The sequence below is a fragment of the Ailuropoda melanoleuca genome, chromosome X (genome assembly GCF_002007445.2).
Source record: "Ailuropoda melanoleuca isolate Jingjing chromosome X, ASM200744v2, whole genome shotgun sequence".
NCBI lineage: Eukaryota > Metazoa > Chordata > Mammalia > Carnivora > Ursidae > Ailuropoda > Ailuropoda melanoleuca.
The window spans coordinates 4,567,965-4,588,157 of NC_048238.1; the positions used below are offsets into that span (position 1 = coordinate 4,567,965).

A 20,193-nucleotide genomic window follows, 5' to 3' on the forward strand; every position below is an offset into this window, starting at 1 on the left:
TAAATTGTGTCTAAAGAGACTTATTTTCACGTCATTTACCGTAATAATAGTGGAGCCATCATGGATACATACATTGTTGCTGTGTGTGATTGTTGGAACAAACTGGACGTGACCCCTAGTTCCCCTTCCAGCTTCTCCTCCCTCTGCAGTCACACCTGCTTTAGTGATTATTGGACCAGTAGTCTAGTGCATAGTTTCTTTTTTTCTTTTTTGTAAAGATTTATTTATTTATTTATTTATTAGACAGAGAGAGACAGCAGGGGGAGTGGGAGAGGAAGAAGCAGGCTCCCAGTGGAGAAGCCTGACGTGGGGCTTGATCCCGGTACGCCGAGATCACGCCCTGAGCCGAAGGCAGACGCTTAACGACTGCGCCACCCAGGCGCCCCAAGTGCATAGTTTCTAAACCTTGATGCTGCTGACATTTGAGACCAGCTCCTTCTTCATGGTGGAAAGCCAGGGTGTATGATTGTCTATGCTGGGGGGCTGTGTTGGGCATCATAGGCCATTTAAGAGCATCTTTGTTCTCTACCCAATAGATGCCAGTTGTATCTGTCCAGCCCCGAGAACCAAAAATGTCTCCAGACATTGCCTAATGACCCCTGTGGGGTGGAATCACCACGGGGTGAGAACAACACCATTACTGTTTTGAAAAACATCCTTGGAGCATGGACCTTTAGATTTTCCTGTGCCGTTTCCCTTCTGCAGGTAGGGTTTCTTGCAGTAATACCGCTGTGGTAGGCATTGTGCCTTAATCTCCTTCGACCGGTTTCGTCTTCATCATTCACCAGGGGTCGTGAGCACAAAGTATCCAATATGGGTCAAAGCGTTTCCATGCGGATACCTTAAAATCTATTTTCTGTAAATAAAAGGAGTGGACAAGAGAAAGGAAAATGATGATTTGGATCTTTGCTGCCTCACAAGGGGGAGTCAGCCGGTTGTTCAAATCCACGTCCATGCATTCTTAGTCTTCCCAATAATGTCCTGGTGCGTGGGCAGAAAAGCTGACCGTGCCTGGTGGTTCTGTCGTCCCGGCAGTGGGAGGTCAAGGAGCAATGTTGTCAGCACAGCATTCCATTTCAACAAGAATCCGACATGAAATGCCATGCTGGAAGATCGATTACAGTTTCAAATGCCATCTCGACGGGGCGGGGGGGGGGGATAACATTTCTGGGACACTGACAAAACCTAAGAAATTGTTGCTGGAAGCTTAACTTTAATAAAGCAAGATCCATATTTACGAAAATCTGCAGAATAGTAATTTTTCTCCAGTGTCGTATTCTCTTGTGAATGTGACTTAACACGTGGGATTGTATTTCATATTTTAAAGCACGAACAGTAGATTTATAGGTTAATTGTTTCAAGGCATATGCTAGTTTTATGTAAATGTCAACAACTAAAACTATGTATATATTCTTTATTCTTAAAGATTTTATTTGTCAGAGGGAGAGAGAGGGAGAGAGCATGAGCCAGGGGGAGCGGCAGAGGGAGAGGGAGAAGCAGACTCCCCGCTGAGCAGGGAGCCCGACGTGGGGCTCCATCCCAGGACCCTGAGATCATGAGCTGAGCTGAAGGCAGACGCTTCACTGACTGAGCGCCCCCCCAAGGCGCCCTTGTATATATTCTTGAGTAGACTCAAAGCCATCCTCACGTGTAGGGCTCTATACCAGACATTGAAGAACGTTTCGATGTAAAGGGTCTGACAGTCCGTATTTGCAGCGTTGCAGCCAGTCTCTCGTGCAGCTGGTGAGCTCCGATGGTGCTGAGCGGACGCCGCACAGCTGATTAGGGAGCGAACGGATGTGACTCTGTTCTCGCGCACTTTCTTTGTGGACACTGAAATATCAATTTCATGTACTCTTCACGCACGGCAAAGTATTCTTTTCTCATGTGGGGAACGTTGTTCCTGGGCTATAAAAACAGAGAGGGGACAGTCCTACAAGCCAGCGTTTGCAAGCCCAGCTCTACTCAGAAAATATTTATTGAGAGCCTGCTGTGGCTGACACATGGCCCATCCCCTCTTGATCCTTTGAGCTCGTGGGAAGGACAGATACCAAATGAGAAGAAACCAGCTAAATAGATTCTCGCACAGAGTGATAAATGCCATCGAAGGGAAACAAGGTGCTAGGATCATTAGCCATGGAGGGATATATTTGCTTGGGGTTGGTAATCAGGGGGGCTTCTCTGAGGGGACGGCAAGTCCGCCGAGACCTGTAGGAAAGCAGGGGTTAGGCGGCGAGAGGAAAGAAGACACGTGCAGAAGGAGAGATCCTCGAGGCAAGAAAGAGCTTGGTACCCTGGAGGATTTCAGCCTGTGCTCATGCAGTGTCTGACTCTTCTTCCTTTGAATTAATTCACAGGATGAGCCCGGTGCCCCTCATTCGTGTCTGCTGAGAACCACTCACGTGTCACACGTGTCTTCTGAGAGCCTGCACATGGTGGTCTCTGGAAGCTGAGATCTCTGAGGTCAACCACCCAGGACCGTCTTCAGTGGGTACCCGTGTGAGTATAGGAAGTGCCCGTGTAGTTGCTTCACTGTGTCTCATTGTTGACAAAGTGCACACCTCCCCGTGACCGCTGTTTAAGTCACGTCTGAGTACTTGGCGAGCATTAAATGGTGTTGTGCAAGATCTGGTATTACAGGGACAAGATGAATGTAGAGCCCACCCGTCCCACAAAAGGTCATGTTTGCTAAAGGGGAGCATCTGTGGGGGGCATACGTGCTTTCCAGACAAAGACAGTACCACGAAGGAGGGCCGTGTGCAGGGTCTGGTTGCAGAAGCACATGGCGTGTGTGTGCGGAACGTGAGTGATGTGGGGTGAGGAGTTTATAAATGGTTGAGGGCATTGCCTGGACCTTTGAGGTGACTCTAGGTGAATCGCCAGAGCTGCAGACTAGTGATGGAGCGGGTCCTGCTCATGGTTTTGCTGGTTGATTTCAACTGCTTTTCTGCTTCTGACACCTGAGGGACAGATGGGTTCCTTCCTGCAGGAGGAACACCTCCTCCAGGGAAGGTGAGCGAGGAGGGACAGGACTGCTCCCTTCCTGCAGGATGAGCGCCTCCCCCTGGTGGAGGTCAGCGAGGAGGGACAGGGCCGCTCCCTTCCTGCAGGAGGAGCTCCTCCCCCAGTGGAGGTCAGCGAGGAGGGACAGGGCCGCTCCCTTCCTGCAGTAGGAGCTCCTCCCCCTGGTGGAGGTCAGCGAGGAGGGACAGGGCCACTCCCTTCCTGCAGTAGGAGCTCCTCCCCCTGGTGGAGGTCAGCGAGGAGGGACAGGACCGCTCCCTTCCTGCAGGAGGAGTGCCTCCCCCTGGTGGAGGTCAGTGAGGAGGGACAGGACTGCTCCCTTCCTGCAGGATGAGTGCCTCCCCCTGGTGGAGGTCAGCGAGGAGGGACAGGACTGCTCCCTTCCTGCAGGATGAGCGCCTCCCCCTGGTGGAGGTCAGCGAGGAGGGACAGGACCGCTCCCTTCCTGCAGGAGGAGCGCCTCCCCCTGGTGGAGGTGAGCGAGGAGGGACAGGACTGCTCCCTTCCTGCAGGATGAGCGCCTCCCCCTGGTGGAGGTCAGCGAGGAGGGACAGGACCGCTCCCTTCCTGCAGGAGGAGCGCCTCCCCCTGGTGGAGGTCAGTGAGGAGGGACAGGATTGCTCCCTTCCTGCAGGAGGAGCTCCTCCCCCTGGTGGAGGTGAGCGAGGAGGGACAGGACTGCTCCCTTCCTGCAGGATGAGTGCCTCCCCCTGGTGGAGGTGAGCGAGGAGGGACAGGACTGCTCCCTTCCTGCAGGATGAGCGCCTCCCCCTGGTGGAGGTCAGTGAGGAGGGACAGGACTGCTCCCTTCCTGCAGGAGGAGCTCCTCCCCCTGGTGGAGGTGAGCGAGGAGGGACACGACCGCTCCCTTCCTGCAGGATGAGTGCCTCCCCCTGGTGGAGGTGAGCGAGGAGGGACAGGACTGCTCCCTTCCTGCAGGATGAGCGCCTCCCCCTGGTGGAGATCAGCGAGGAGGGACAGGACCGCTCCCTTCCTGCAGGAGGAGCGCCTCCCCCTGGTGGAGGTCAGCGAGGAGGGACAGGGCAGTTCCTTCTGCCGTTAAGATGTCAAGGTGAACACTGTCAGGAATTCAGAGCGCGTCACCATCTCCTGTGCCAGCAGGCTCAGAGAAATGTGCACAGAGATGCTTTCGGAGAAGGTGTGGGTTCCCATTGGTAGGGGAAGGCTCCCGGAGATGGAACCATGTCCTGGGGTCAGAGATAATGGGATGTGGATCCCAGCTCTCCACCCGCTGGCTTCATGTCCTCAGGAAGCTGATTAAGTTCTCGGTGTCCACGTTTCCTCTTGGAAAATAGGGATGCAAAGGACGGGTTCCTAGGTTGACTGAACCGTGAAGGATGATGTTGTTGGGGGGACAAAGATGCTGATTAGTACCATGCTCCTGGCACCCACAGTGACAGGCACTGAAGGGAGGGTGGCAGGCAGGGAGATTAAAGATTCTGCAAAACCCCGGTCTGGACCCTTGTGTTGCTGAGGGCAGGCGGGCAGTTCGCATCCGGGCGATTTTGCCCTCGGGGATGGGACTCTGCAAAGTCTGGAGGCATTTTGGGTCCCCTCACTTTGGAGGAGCTTTGCTGCTGGCGTCTGGTGGGCAGAGGCTGGGGTTGCTGCTTAGCACCGTACACAGCCCAGCCCACCGCAGAGATCCACCCAGCCCCAAACCCCAACAGTGCGGAGCGGCAGAAACCCTGCTTGCTCACTTAATCTTCTCTTTCTTCCTGGAATATATTCAGTGGTCTTTTACTTCCAGGGATCTGCGTTGGAATAAGAATTAAAGAGAACAAAAAGAGAAAGACCTTTTAGGGTTTTTATTTTTTTCCTATTAAATTGAAACCCCACAGCAGAGGATCCTCCTACTAGAGGAAAGGTCCATGGAGGCTTAAAACCTTGGCTTGTACTCATTCTTAATGCTTCGCAGTTTAACAGATTCATTTTCTATTGTGATTTCTGTAATTTGTTCCTTAAAAGGCTCCTTTGTTCCTTTTCTCTGTTTCAGAAACAAACTTTTTGGGGGTTTTAAAGAGTAATTTATTTTCTAAACTTATTGTTAATGCAGGAGCTGGCTTTGAGTTCTGACATAGCTTTCAAAGCTGTAAGCACCTGCTAAGTAGATTTTATTTTTATTCCCCTAGAAAACAACTGTAGATTTTGCAGGGAAATACTTTAGATCCTGTGTGTGTGTGTGTGTGTGTGTGTGTGTGTGTGTGTGTGTGTGTGTGTGTGATTTTAGTCTAGAGGGGACATTGGCATTCTTTGGACCCAGCTAGAAGAGCTCAGAAAAAAATTGACAGACTCAGTAACTAATTAAAAGTATGCAGCCAAAAAGGCTCATGATTAATTCATGATAAACTAATACAGCATTCATTATTCTTTCTTAATGTTCTGATGTAAAGTGGGAGTCTTTCAGTGGGGACTAAAATATCTATGCCTAAATACCTAATAATATCCGTTATATCTTACCAACATAAAGCCGTCCTCATGGGTATTTTAATGTACTTCACAATTTAAAATTCAGGGTTCTTGAATACAGCCTATTAAACTTTTCCCCTCTCCTTAAGTGGATTGGTGATAATCAAGAAAATACTTTTATCTTATCTCTGATCTTTCTCTTTCCCCCCCCTCCAAAAAAAAAAAGGCTTAGTGAAATTAAAGTTATGAAACCAAAAAAAAAATTTCCTTTTTAGGAGACATTGTGTTATTTGACAAGGCCTGCCAGCAGTCTGTTGATTTACTCTGCTTAAATATATACTAGGATAGTAATTTTTTAATCCTTTGGTGACGGTGAAAAGATGTTTCAAGGGGACTGTAAATCCTCAGTAAGGATATTTTGTGGCAGCAAATACTCACAATAATAAGCACATTTGGGGGGTCACGATCATGCCAACCAGGAAAATTATGGTTAAGTGTGTTGTGTGTTTCTGAGAAAGTAAATGAGGGAAGGTTCATGCTCAGGTGCCGTCGTGAGAGAAAATAAAGCAATCTGGAGATCGTATCACGGACCGAGTGATCGTTGGCAGGGGGGCACCTTGACGTCACGTGCGTCCAGATCAGAGGCAGCAAGAACACGAAATCACCTGTGTAACATCCCTGCCAAAAGCCTTCCCCTGGAAATGTGCACGAGGAAATGAGTCGACGAATCCAGGATATAGTACATTGTAAGAGACAGTTGACCTGGATTCTTCTAAAATAGTCAGTGTCATGGGAAGCAAAGGAAGGTCAGAGACTGTTCTGGATTTAAAAGGATGAAGGAACAGAACAGCGGTACCCGAATGCGGAAAGGGTCCCGGACGGGGGAAAAGGAACAGGGAGGCAGAGTTATGTGGGGGCTGTGTCGACGGTGAGTTGATGGATTCAGTGCTCTTCTGCCCGGTTGGTATGAGGGCCTCGTGGTTATGGAGGAAATCTCCTTATTCTGGGAGACCCACACCCAGTTCTTTAGAGGGTCGCGTTTATGATCTCTGCAGCTTTCCATGAAACATCATGATACACAAATACAGATACATTTCTCAGCCTTTTTTTTGTCTTCTGATGCAGAAAAAAAGGTATGCGTGGACGTGCACGTGTGTATATGCATGTGTATACGCGTGGAGAGACAGAAAGCAAGCAACCATTGCAAAATGTAGCAATTAGTAAGCCTAAGTGAAGGAGTATCCTTTTTTTTTTAAAAAAGATTTTATTTATTCATTAGAGAGAGAGACAGCCAGAGAGAGAGGGAACACAGGCAGGGGGAGTGGGAGAGGAAGAAGCAGGCTCCCAGCGGAGAAGCCTGATGTGGGGCTCGATCCCAGAACGCCAGGATCACGCCCTGAGCCAAAGGCAGACGCTTAATGACTGAGCCACCCAGGCACCCCTGAAGGAGTATCCTTGAGTTCATTTTCTTTTTCTTGCATTCATTTTTATTTTCAACTATTTTGCGAGTTTGGAAGTTTGCAAAAATAAGCGTTGGGGAAAATACGTATGGAGTGTTACTGTCCTTCTCCTGTTTGAGGAGGTGTTTGGGTTCCATTGGTTGTGTCGTGTGAAATTTTGTACGGGACCAGCGTGTAAGAGGCACGTGCCGCGTGCCCTCCTCTGTCTGAATCGAGAGATGCGTGTGCTTTCCGCGATGCTCCACGTATCCTGGTCCCATGTGTGATGGCCGCGTCATCACACCGTGTGGTTGTGGGTTATACTTGGCGAAACCTCATCCCTGGGATTCTGAAGATGGTGATGATGAAGCCCTGTGTCTTTGTAGGGTGATGTTGGCGGAGTGACTGTGGACCCCGTCTTCTTGCTTTCGCTCAGGTGATCGGGGTCAGTTGGTGTTTGCATCGGAACAAGAATATCAAAGTCCATCTTGCTTTTTTTTTTTTTTCTTTTGACAAGCACAGCCTGGCTTCAGAATTTAGAGCAATAATTTTATTGTCTTTTTTTTTTTAATGCATGTCCTAGTACTTAAGGAATAAGGCGTTCCATTTTACCAAGGCATCGCAAACACACTCGTGCCAAACGCTTAGTTTGCGACCTTGACATCTGTTCTAGTGAAAACATGTAGGTCGCTGGGCCCCCATATGCCGTGCTTGGCACATTATTCCCACTGGAAGCGGTAAGGGCTGCTCACATTGCCACTGGGAGCCTACTCAGGCCTGGGGGGCGAGGTCTGAGGTGATCCCACCCACTTCTAAGCAAAGCAACACTGAGTTGCATGTACGTGGGGCTTTCTAAGGGGTGTAAGATGCTGTGAGTAAACTCAGTGGCAATTCCTGATTTGCCTGTCCTGTTTTATAACTGAGGACCACTGACGCGGACACTGTTTGCTGATTGAGATAAAGAGATGGGTCTCTCCATGGTCTCAGCTGGGTCTTAGCCACAGTTCAGTGAGCAGCATGACCGTCCAGCTGCAGGGACTGTGAACAACAGCGGAGGCACACGCATTATGCTGGAACACAAGATGTTTAAAGACTCAGAGTTCTCTCCTGCAAAAAAATCAGCCACTGCTAGTATTGCTTCCCAGGAGCCCCTTATGTGTGCATCTACACATCTCTTAGCCTGGGGCTGAGCTGTCCTCCAATGACACGTCTGCAACACACCAGCGTCCTAATGGACCTCTGTGCATCCGTCAGCAGCCAGACACATTTTCTCGAAACCTAGGCATGATGCTGCCTCTGGCCCTGTTGGAGCTCTGTGGTGGCTCCCCATTGGAAAGGAGACGGGATTGTGAACCAGGGCTGGGAGGAGCTCCACTGTGGGACTCCTACCAACTGTGACCTCTTGCTGTCTCTGCCCCTGGCAGACACATTGCATTATAAAGCTCTCCCACCAGTTGGGCAGTCTGCCCCCTGAGGGCTCCCCCACCAGCTGACTTCTCCTGGCTTCTCCAGTTAGGTGAGGCCCCCTCCCTGCTCCAGACAGTCATGCCCCATGTGGAGTGTTGTTCCATTTTGGATGGGATCACTGGTCCAGTCTTGATGCTTGAGTCACCTCTGTCTTTGCAGACCCATTGCATGCTCTGTGGGGGCCGAAAACACACAGTGCTCCCTGCGATGTTCCAACAAGGCAGAGAGCCTTGTAGCTGTGTAGTAAATAAGGGTTGAATGCATGAGTGAAAAAAGATGCTTCCTATGTCATATTAATAGTAAATTATCAAGTAATCTTACTTGCAAAAAAGAAAAAATCACCTTTCTGATAGGATTTGGCCTCTTACTTACTCCAGTGTAGAGAATGGTCTTTAACTGTGGGGTGCCTCGAGCTGTGTCTTTGACAAATGTGATGGAGGCTAGGACTTGTTATAGATGATCTCCAACTAACCTGTGTATGTTCCTTACAGCAGTCAAAGCATCTCATTCCTGGAAGAAGCATGTAGTGGTTTTTTTTTTTTTCTCTTTATACACAGAAACAACATTTTAAACTCAGGTCGCTGGATTTTCTGCCACATTGCATTGCATGTGCTTTCCCCATGTAGCTGACAATATTAAAGAAGAAAGGCAGCCCCTCCGTCTACACTACACGTGGGGTGCTGTGTTGATTAGGACTCTTTTCCCTTTATTTTTATTTTTTTTTTAAAGATTTTATTTATTTATTTGACAGAGATAGAGACAGCCAGCAAGAGAGGGAACCCAAGCAGGGGGAGTGGGAGAGGAAGAAGCAGGCTCACAGCGGAGGAGCCTGATGTAGGGCTCGATCCCATAACGCCGGGATCATGCCCTGAGCCGAAGGCAGACGCTTAACCATTGTGCCATCCAGGTGCCCCGTGAACTCTTTTCCCTTTAAAAAGCTTCTATGAAGCTTTTCATTTTAAGAGTGAGCTCTGTAGAAAGATCGTCAACGACCACGTAGGCCCAGGTATGAAATATGAGATGATTTGAAGTCAGGGAATAATCCATACCACACTTTCAGATTAGTCATCATCTCTCCATATAAAATGTCGGAGACACTAATAAAATGCCTGTAATTAGATTGATTTTATAATGTAGAGGCCAGCCTTCTAATTTTAAAACAATAATCAGATGATGATGAGTGGTTAGCATAATACTATTTTAACCTGTACAGTGGTGATACTTTAGATCTCTTTATAAAATCTGTACTTTTCTCCTATGCTGCCATATATCTGTATTTTCATTAAAGTCAAGGCTGACTTTGACAACAGGTGGAAATTTATCACCAAATATCATGTTTTCCTAATATCCTTCTTTTGTAACTTAAGATGTGCATTCTTTTTTGAATTCTACATTTTTTAAAATTTTTTGATTTTTTATTTTATTTATTTTTTATAAAGATTTTATTTATTTATTTGACAGAGAGAGACAGCCAGCGAGAGAGGGAACACAAGCAGGGGGAGTGGGAGAGGAAGAAGCAGGCTCCCAGCAGAGGAGCCTGATGTGGGACTCGATCCCAGAACACCGGGATCACGCCCTGAGCTGAAGGCAGACGCTTAACGACTGCGCTACCCAGGCGCCTCTAAATTTTTTTATTTTTTAAAAACATTTTCATTTATTTATTTGAGAGAGAGATTGAAAGCATGAGCCGGAGGGGCAGGGTAGANAAAATTTTTTAAAAACATTTTCATTTATTTATTTGAGAGAGAGATTGAAAGCATGAGCCGGAGGGGCAGGGTAGAGGAAGAGAGAGAAGCAGATTTCCCACTGAGCAGGGAGCCCGATGTGGGACTCAGTCCCAGGACCCCAAATCATGACCTCACCCGAAGGTAGACATTTAACCGACCGAGCCACCCAGGTGCTCCTGAATTCTCCATTTTTATAACCGTACTTTGGTCTGTGGGGGTCCTTAGATTTTTGCAGTCTGTTTCCAGAGCCTGAGGGGATTTGGAGAGCGTGTTTAATCATGTAACGTTTCATACTAGATGAATGGGGAGCCAGTTGACTTTACTTACCCGTCAAGTTTGTGAGTTTCAATATCTCACATTTGGGGTGGGGGTTGATTGAGTCCACGGCTCATGTATATTTACCATAGTGGCTCAGATCTGGTCATTTCCCTGATTAGTTACGTATGTTCTTTGGTTTGAAAAATAAGCATCAGACTCATTCTTCTGAGGGGAAAGAAAAAAACATGGACTCCAGAATGCATTTGCCCCTAAAGGACATTTCTCCTTGCTAAAAATGGGAAATGGCCTCACCACGTCCTTAACTTTTAGAGACATTACCATCCCAGTGCAGAGAGAAGTGTGTTAAGCACATTTAATAATGCTGAACATCGTACTGATATTTTAAAAGCACTTGTGATTTTTCTGTTCAGATTTATTTCACATTTCAAGTATCCAAGAACTTTGTGAACTTGTACTTTTTTTTCGATAATAGTGGTCTTTAGTTTATTTGAAATATTTTTCTAGGTTGTCTTCATTTAGAATGTCAAAAACTGAATTAATCCCCACGGCCTTGTTTTCTTGTGAATCATTTGAGAATAGTATTTAAGTGACCTTTTTTGTGGTCTGTGTTCTTTCATACTATTGAAAAGTGTGCAGGAGGTATGAGGTCATTCCCTTAAGAGCACTTTTTGTCAGACTTGCAGGAAATGTCGAGGTTGTGTATAGGAACTCGAGACCCTCACATGTTGTATCATCTTACGGTGTATGTGGTGTGGAAAAACACATGTTTCAGCTTTCCCTGCCTCATCTATGGGATTGACACCCTGAATCCCATCTGATGTCCCCAGGCAGTCCACATCCTAAAAGCAGTGAAATGAGTTCCTTTCTTTCTCCTCCTCTGTTTGGATGTTTGTTGGATCCAACATGGAACACAATGGGATGAGATGGGAAAAAAACTAGATGGGGAGAGGGAGGAGGGGGCATCAATTTGGTTTGTTTTTTGTTTAGTGATGGGAATAAGTCACCAGCAATGAACATGCATGTGTGGGGCCCTGGTTGACATGTTTCCTGAGTACCGAGTCTGGCAGTGGAAGCTTTTGTCGATCTGCCCCGAGAACGTAGGTCCTAGCGGGCTCTGCAGCCCATCAGACGCACCCACCACCTGCAGGTCAGCACCTCTTGGATGGTGAAATGCTCTGAGTCAACAACAAAGATGCTCCTTTAAAGAACGTCCTCAGTGTGAAAACCCAAACCGATCTCGTGTTTACCTTAGCCTCTCTCTCTCTCACGCATATACATCCAGAGACATTTCGGGGCAGAGTTAAGGTGCAGTGAGTTATTGCTATAACTGCAGACAGTCGGCATCAACCCCTTCACGTCCTGGGAAGGAGGTCACTTTGCATCGAGTCTGCGTTCCGGCTTTGCTGCGAGAAGTTGTCCTTCCATACCCTCCATCCACGCCACTCTTCAGATGCCTTCTTCTCGGTCCTGCTCTCCTCATGAGTTGCTGGTCCTCGGTGGCTTCTGTCTGTGTTTGGGGGTTCCCCTGCTCTTGAGGGCACTGCCCTGGAGGTTTGGCGCTCTAATCTTGGGGCATTGATTAGATGCTTCCTGCCCTGCTGTCTGGGTTGCAGGGCCATGGACCCGCCCATGATATGACACGAGAACAGTACTTTGAGACGTGAACTTGAGCCCTCCCCAGACTCTGGGATTGTGGTCTTGCAGGCAAGGACAGACCCATGAAGTCATGTCCACTGGTGTTGTGTTCTTAACATCCCCCATTCAAATGACAGTGCCCCCACCCTGATCTGAAACAGCATCTGTGCCTTTGATCTCTTTCCCTCTTATCTTCACATACTTTGCTGGTGGTTTTCTTTTTTTTTCCATCTAAACATACCGAAAAAATTGCGACAAAGAAAGGAAGCATGTTAACTTGTGCTGAAGGCTGCAGAGCTCCAGAAACAAGGATTTAAGACCCGTGGTTTTAGCTCCAGATATAAGGATTTAGACCTATGGTTTCAGACCGTTAGCTTCTTGAGACGCTGTGCTGTTATAATCAGAGGTTTCTTCCACGAGGGGAAAAAACTCCAGAGATGAGAAATCTGTATTAATTCAATTCTCTAGCAATGAGTATTTATTAAGCATTTACCATGTGCTTGTGCTAAAAGAATACACGCTTAAAAAGATTTCTCTAAAAAGAGAATTTTTTTTTGTTGTTGTTAATGACTGGATGACAAGGACCAGCTGCACAGTATTGGATGGAACATTATGATTTAAAAATCAGAGCTCATCACATTCAAGTTGTCTCAATTAGGGTCTCTTCAGGCCAACTGGAAACACAGGTTCTTTGTGTTTTTATTCCCATTAGTGCAAATCATCATATTTGAGAGTTTTGTAAATTTAATAGTGACATTGTGTCCTTTGGCACAAAGGCAACATGATTAACTTGTACTCGTGGGCCTTTTTCTGACTATAAAAGTAAGTAGAATATTTGATAAATGCAAGAATTTATGTGAAAACCATGTAAAAACCTGTGGTGGTCCCACGCCTTCAAAACTGATGATAAATGAAGTTATACCCTCTTTCCTTTCAATTACGTACATGTATCTCTACACACAGATGCACGTCTAACGCATATATATATCCATATGGAAATGTGAATAGCTGTTTTTAAAAATTTGTAATCATGCTCTTTTCCACCCTAAAATTACACTGTGAACATTTTCCTCATGATGGTATTCTTCAAAACCCAAGAATTTTAAGGGCTGTGTAATATTTTATTACATAATTTACTTACTTTCCCCAACGCTTATAGCTTCACAGATTTTTAATGTTGGTAGGAATGTATTGATAAAAGACATGTGTGTATCCTTCAATATTTTCATAAGATAAATTCCTAGAAATTTAAACACTGGTTCAAGACTGTGAAACTGTTGAGATACTTGATTGCCATATGTGCTTCTGAAAGTCTGTCTGAGTTTTCATTTGCACAAGCAGTGAGCAAGGTGCCCCATGATACCTTCTCCTTTGCAAGAGACAGTGTCAGCACAACCTAATATTTACCAAATTGATAGGTCCCAAGCAGCATTTTCCTCATGTGTTCATTTTAATTTTTGATTCATAATGAGACTGGGTATTTTTCTGTTAATTTATGATTGGTTTCTTGTTCATCATTTGACATTTTTAGTGAGGATGTTGCTTGTTCCTGCCTACCCTCCAGCCCTCCCTTCCCTCTGGCTTGTATGTGATCCTGCAGGCTAGCCCAGTGAAGAGGGGTGAACTCCACGCTCTGGGAGCTAGCTTCTGTCCGGTTGAATTATGTTGGAAGTAAAGAGTGATTTTTTGCTGTCTCAGCACCAACATCCTGATTTCATGGTAAAAGAGAGAAGGAATGGGGATTTAATTATTGCAATTATTATTAATCATATTTTGCTGTTTCCCCCCAAGATACATGTGACATTTCTATCCAGTTCTTGTTTGGGGTTGTCATTGAAGAGTGTGTAACACCCCAAAAGGCAGGCAATTGGGAGTGAATGCTCTTGCCCCATGCCAAGTGGCAGGTTCCTTGGAAGCAGAGGCCAGCCACCTGAGTTGCAAACAGTTGGTGCTGGATGTGTGCATGGGCTCTGTTCATGGGCCCATGCAACTGGGAGCCCTGTTGGTTTGGCTGTTGTGCAACTCCAGGTTAGAAATCATTTTGCCTTTGGATTTGGGTACCATTATCTGATATGATTCAGTGTGCCTGTTGAAACACCAAAGCCACTCTGAGTCTCTCTGTTTCTGGATGTCACGCATCTCCCCTTCGCATGCACGTATGACTTTTCCTTTGTCCTCCGTGTCCTAAGATTTGATGATAACGGGCTTTTCCTCTGGGTCTGTCTTCAGTCATGGTTTTGGACACATGGTCGTCAGTTCAATATGGACATTCACATCCTTCAACGTCTGAGACTCTGTCTTGTGTTACTGTTTTGGTAATTTATCCCTGTCCATGCTTTCTCTTTCTTTTTTCCGCTGGTTGGATCCCTCTTAGGATATCCTGGCTTCGTATCTTCTCCCCTATTGTCAATCACCTCAATGTTTTTTTCCATCTTCTTTGAGGTACTCTCAACTTACTCTTCCCAGCTGAATTATTTTGTCTGTCATATACTGCATTTCCCAAACTTCTGTTTTGTTTTCTAAATGTGCTTTTTTTCAAAGCATCTTTTATTTGTCTACTTATCGATTGATGGATTGGTTGGTTGATGATTTTAAGATTCTTTTTTTTTTTTTTTTTTTTTGTTCTTTTCGGGGTTTCCCCAGTAGCAGACCCTGAGACAANGTATTCTGGTTCTTTGCCCGTGTTTATAGAGAACAGGGAGGTTCTGAAAAGCCGAGGGAAAGCAGTGTGCTAATTGGGACACTTACATAGGTCTTGCTTGTCAGAGAGCTGGCCTTGACATCTGTGACCTGCAGCCATCAATAGCTGTTGTGTGGGAATGCCCACTGTCTGCAGAGAGGAACGCAGAGAATCAGGACCAGCAGGCAGAGGCCCCTGGCTGTGTGGGTCAGGGTGGCCCACCCATTCCAGTATCACGGGCACCTTTGTGAGCACTCAGTTTTCATGCCCTCCTGGTTCCTTACTCAGAGACCCTTCCAGTGTCTCTTGCCACGTTCCAAGAACCCGTCGGCTCTTGTCTTCTTTCCACCCGCCTTTGTCTGACTGGCTTAGTAGTTATTTAGCATTTCCTTATTACAATTTTAAGTGGTCTGTAGAGGCCATTGATGGTGATGCATGTGCCATTTTACCCTTAAAACTTTCATTTGCTGCTGCCCCATCTGCAGAACAGTATTTGTAGCCTCCTTGACAGTGAGAAAGGTGAGCCTCAAAATGGTTAGGAAATTTCCCGAGAGCCACACAGGTAATGTGTTAAAGCTGAGGCTGGAACCAGCTTAACCTGGCTCCAAAATTCACATTTTACCAATTTTCACCTATGGTTTGTGTTTGAGCTGTAAAGACGGCTGATACTCATTTCTGACCTCCATGGTGGGCATTTCAAATGTTTTGTCCTCGTACTTTGATAAAAAGATCTTGTCCCATTTATTAATGATTGAGCCTGGATGGCTCAGTTGGTTAGGCATCTGACACTTGATTTCGGCTCAGGTCGTGATCTCAGGATTGTGGGATCGAGTCCCACGTCCAGCCCCGCATTGGGCTCCCTGCTGACTGTGAAGCCTGCTGAAGGTTCTCTCTCTCCCTCTGCCCCTTCCACTCCCCTGTGCTCTCTCTCTAAAAAAAAAGATCTTGTCCCATTTATCAACAAAGCTTTTCTTCTCCATAACAACAATAACAATAAGACCTTAATGCAGAAGCATTAAAGAAAAGGCATGGGTGCTTCTGTGTTGAATAAAAGCTATATCCTAAGTTGAAGGAAGTGCTAACCCAAGTTACGCTGAAAAATTGTGTTGTGACTTTACTGATTATTTGATAAATGACACAGACCCCATGGCTATCAGAGAAAATAATTTATTCGTTTAGGCTTGGCAAGCAAATTCATATCGTTTTCCTGTAATCCATTTTGAGAGCTTACAAATTTTATTAAAAATTACACCTGTCTCCTCCTGTAAAGGAAACACATTTTTAAGAGGTGCTGATTGATTTTTCTGCATTACTCAGGACTTAATGTTTTTATTCAGGAAAACGACTAGCGTAGTTCTCACGTCCCCCTTTGCACTCCACGCGTGACCTGTGTTGGCATTGTCTTTGAGCATTTCCACGATCTGCGGAAACTGTAGGGAGTAAGGTAGTTCTCACAAATGAAGGATTGCGCGATACTGGTTATCTTTAGCAATTCAGTCAAGAAAGTCTCTCTTTATACTTTCAGGCAGAGGAAGGACTGGATTTACAGTTTCCCTATGGCTTGTATTTGTAAATAGTAATTTTAAAAAGTTTTGATGTTTCTTTTTTAAATTTTATTCATTTATTTTTTTATAATAATTTTTGTTTTGTTATGTTAGTTAAAAGTTTTAATTTTTCTAAAGGATGTGAGAAAAAGTTGTTGTGGACAATGGTGAAAAATAAAACCCCAAAAACCCCAACTGAGGGTTTCATCATATAGAACTGGTGTAATGGTTGTCAGGGAAATTTAGAGCTCCAGCTATTTCAACTTTGCATTCCCAATTCGACCTCCAGCTGAAGAAGGACCCGCACGTGCAAGGGAACTTGCATATAACAGAAGAATTATTCTCTAACTTGATGGAAAGGATCATTTCCGTGACAACTTGGGACAGGTCCAGGGTTACACGTACCTGTTAAAAATTGTGACCTTTGTGCAAATCAGTGCATGACAACTATTTCCTCAGTCCCACCCCGTCCCAGGAGCTGAGCTGATTGTACGGGAGTAAAGAGAATGGTCTCCTGGCCTCTCGAAGTTGGTGGAACGATGGGAAACACCGCCGTGAAGCTGGATGCTGTTGGAGCCACCACAGAGTGAAGCCCCCACTTCTGTATTACAGTAAAGCCAGCTGTTGGCTTCACAGGCCGTGATGGGAGGGAGCTCATGTGCTGCTGTGTTTATAAGGGAGTATAAATATGCATAAACAGAATGTGGGCATTTAACTATTTCTGTCAGTGACATGGGCATTTAGCTCTTTGTCTCCATGACGTCCTGAGTTTTCCTGATTCTTCACACCTTTGTATTTTATTTTTTAAGTGTTTTTGTTTGTTTTCACTGTTGTAATAAAAGTAGGACGTGTTTGGGGCACCTGGGTGATGCACTCGGTTACCCATTCTCCTTTTAGTTTTGGCTCAGGTTGTGATCTCAGGGTCGTGGGATCAAGCTCTGGACTCAGCACAGTCTGCTTGAGGTTCTTTCCCTCTCCCTCTTCTGCTTGTGCTCTCTCTCTCTCAAATAAGTAAATAAATCTTTAAAAAAAGGGGGGGGACATGTTTACTGTAAAAAAAAGAAAATGTAAAATCAGAAAAGCCTTAAAAAAAAAAACAACCCATGACGCATAAGACAAACTGTAATTGGGTGTGGGTGTGTGTCCTTCCAGAATTTCTTAGGGATGATACGTAGAAATGACAACATACTGTTTGTTCCCTTGTATGATTTCCTTCTTGTAAAATTGTATTTGAAAACAATTATAGATTCCGAGATAGATACAAAACAGTAGTACAGGGAGGTGTTTTGGGGAAAGGATGGTTGCTTTCAACACACATATCTCCCGTCCTTGTAGACCTGGAAATTCCTCAGTAATAAAGATAATTGCTGTCGTCACCTCCTGCCTTCCTTGCCGCAAAGCTAGTGGCTTCAGACAATAGAAGTTTATCATCAGACAGTCCCGGTGGTCAGAAGTCCACAGTGGGTGACAGTGGGCTGGCATCAGGACGTCCACATGGCCAGTCCCTGCTGGAGGCTCTGGGGCAGAATTCGTTTCCGTGCCGTGTGCAGCATCCAGAAACAGCTGCATTCCTTGGCTCCTGACCCCTTCCTTCATCTTCACGGCCAGAGAAATGACCATCGTCCAGTGTCTCTCCATCTGCCTTCTAGAAAACCCTTTGTGATGACATTGGGCCCACCTGGATAAGCCAGGATTTCTTGCCCACCTCAGGGTGTTTAACCTAAACACCCTTGAAGAGTCCCTTTTGCCTCGTAAAATAAGATAGTCACAGGTTCTGAGGATGAGGACATGGACATCCTCGGGGGTTGGTTTTTCTGCCTGCCCCACTTGCCTTTGTTCTTTCTGCTCTGAGGCTTGCCCATGCAGACAGTGTGTCGTGGGCCTTGATCGGATGCCCGGGGCCGTGCCAAGCCTGGCGGGAGTGTGTAACGTAGCACTGTGGCTCCGTGCAGATGGCCCCCTACTTGTGACAGTTAGACTTAGGATCTTTCCACGTTTGATTTTACGATGGTGCGAAAGCGGTCAGTGGAGACTCTAGTTGGGATTGTGGATTTGGATCTCTTCCCAGACGAGAGACAGGCAGTGCTGTCCTGTCTGCTGATTCTGGACAGCGACAGCTCCCAGTCTGTCGCAGCATCACGGGGGGCCAAGAACCCACACACTGACAAGCCATTCTGGCCCCAGATGGCCATCTGTTTGTCACCTTCAGTATTCAGGAGATGACATAGTCAACACTTTATTATAAAAAAAAAAAGGCCTGGGTGAGATGATTTTGCCCAGCTGTAGCTAATGGAAGCGTGGGAGCACATTTAAGGCTGGCTCGGCTAAGCTGGGGTGCTCTCTGTAGGGTGGGTGGTTTCAGTGCATTTTTGACTTTTCCGATATTTGCAACGTACACTGTGTTTATGGGGACAGCACACCGTGGACGTATCTGGAGACAGCATACAGAATAAGAATTGGGTACAAAGATGATGAACGGCACAGATTTTTTTTCATACGTGGGATAAGTATATGCATTTATAATGCAAATATCCCTAGCTCGAAATTTCTCTAGGTTTGCACAGGAGCACCTTTGCTTTAACGTTGATACCCATTGTATTTGTTCGTCTTGTTGCATGATAAACAATAGCTTCAAACAACACCCCTGTATTATCTCCCTGTCTCTGTGGGTCATGAGTCTAAGCCTGGGATAGTCTGATCCTCTGCTCAGGCTGATATGAAGGTGTCACCAGACTCCCTTCTCATCTGAGGCTCAGGATCCTTGTCCAGATTCAGTAGCTGTTGGCAGGATTCAGTTCCTTGCTGTTGGGGTCTGAGGTCCCTGTTTCTTTGCTGCCTGTAGCCCTGGGCCACTACCAGCTCCTAGAGGTCACCCGAGAGTCCTGGGCGGTGCTAGCTTCCTAGGCTGTTCATGTCAGAATTCTTTATTCCGTCTTCAACGCCAACTGGAGCGTACCTCGCTTGCTAAAGGACTCAGGACCTTTCAAGGTATCACCTGATTGGGTCAGGCCCACCCGAGACAATATCCCTTTTGAANCTCCATAGGCTGTTCATGTCAGAATTCTTTATTCCGTCTTCAACGCCAACTGGAGCGTACCTCGCTTACTAAAGGACTCAGGACCTTTCAAGGTATCACCTGATTGGGTCAGGCCCACCCGAGACAATATCCCTTTTGAATGAACTGAAAGTCCACAGATGAGTCCTCTAATTACAGGAATGACATCCGTCATATTCACAGGTCCTGTCCTCCCCTCAAGGGGGCAGGATTATACAGACCATACACACCAGGGTGGCAGGAATATTGCTGGCCATCTTGGAATTCTGCCTGTCACTCCCAAATTTTTCTGGCCGCTATCATTTGGACCTCATCCCTCCCTAGAGGTTGTCCTCCATGCAGACAACCCTCCTTCTCTTTCCAACCACGCTTTCTTATATCCATTGGATGTTCTTATATCCTGAGCCACCCCTCATGTGCTGGTGGGGTTCAAGGAGAAGGCTGGACCGCTCTTGGACTCAGTTCACACTGGCTTACTTGCTTCTTTGTTTGTTTATTTATTTTTTTTGTTTTAAATCTCAGGGCTGGAGAGACCTTTCCCTGCCCCAAATGGGTGGAAGGCCTGTCTCCAAGTCTAAAAGCCAGGATGGAATCCAGACCTCTGCCATGTCCTTTTTCCTCCCTTTCCTTCTGGGGCCTCCCCCACGTACATCCATATAGCAAATAGTTGTCTGTGTGTTCCTGTCTCTGTCTGCCCATCCTCGGACCCGTCAGAACCTTTCAGTACTGCAGAAGTAAAGAGGTGCAGTGTGGGCTGTGACAAAGGTAGAGTCACCTAGAGGCTGACTTGGTGCAAGATTTCAGTTGAGAAGGGTATGTGCTTATAAGTACTTTGGAGAGAATTCTGTCTCAAGCTAGACGAGGGTCTAGCAGACTTTATCTCACCTCCACGAGTTTGCTATTCATAGGGGGG

The 20,193-nt window shown here is 46.3% G+C and overlaps 1 protein-coding gene across 2 annotated transcripts in view; it reads left to right on the forward strand.

The window, feature by feature from the left end:
• The window catches only part of STS (steroid sulfatase), a 90,932-nt gene that overhangs the window by 34,603 nt on the left and 36,136 nt on the right, over positions 1 to 20,193 (forward strand). For both annotated transcript variants that reach the window (XM_034649457.1, XM_034649456.1), the window contains exon 2: positions 2,358 to 2,499. The gene's annotated coding sequence lies outside the window, so the exon portion shown is untranslated. The remainder of the gene's footprint in view (positions 1 to 2,357; positions 2,500 to 20,193) is intronic.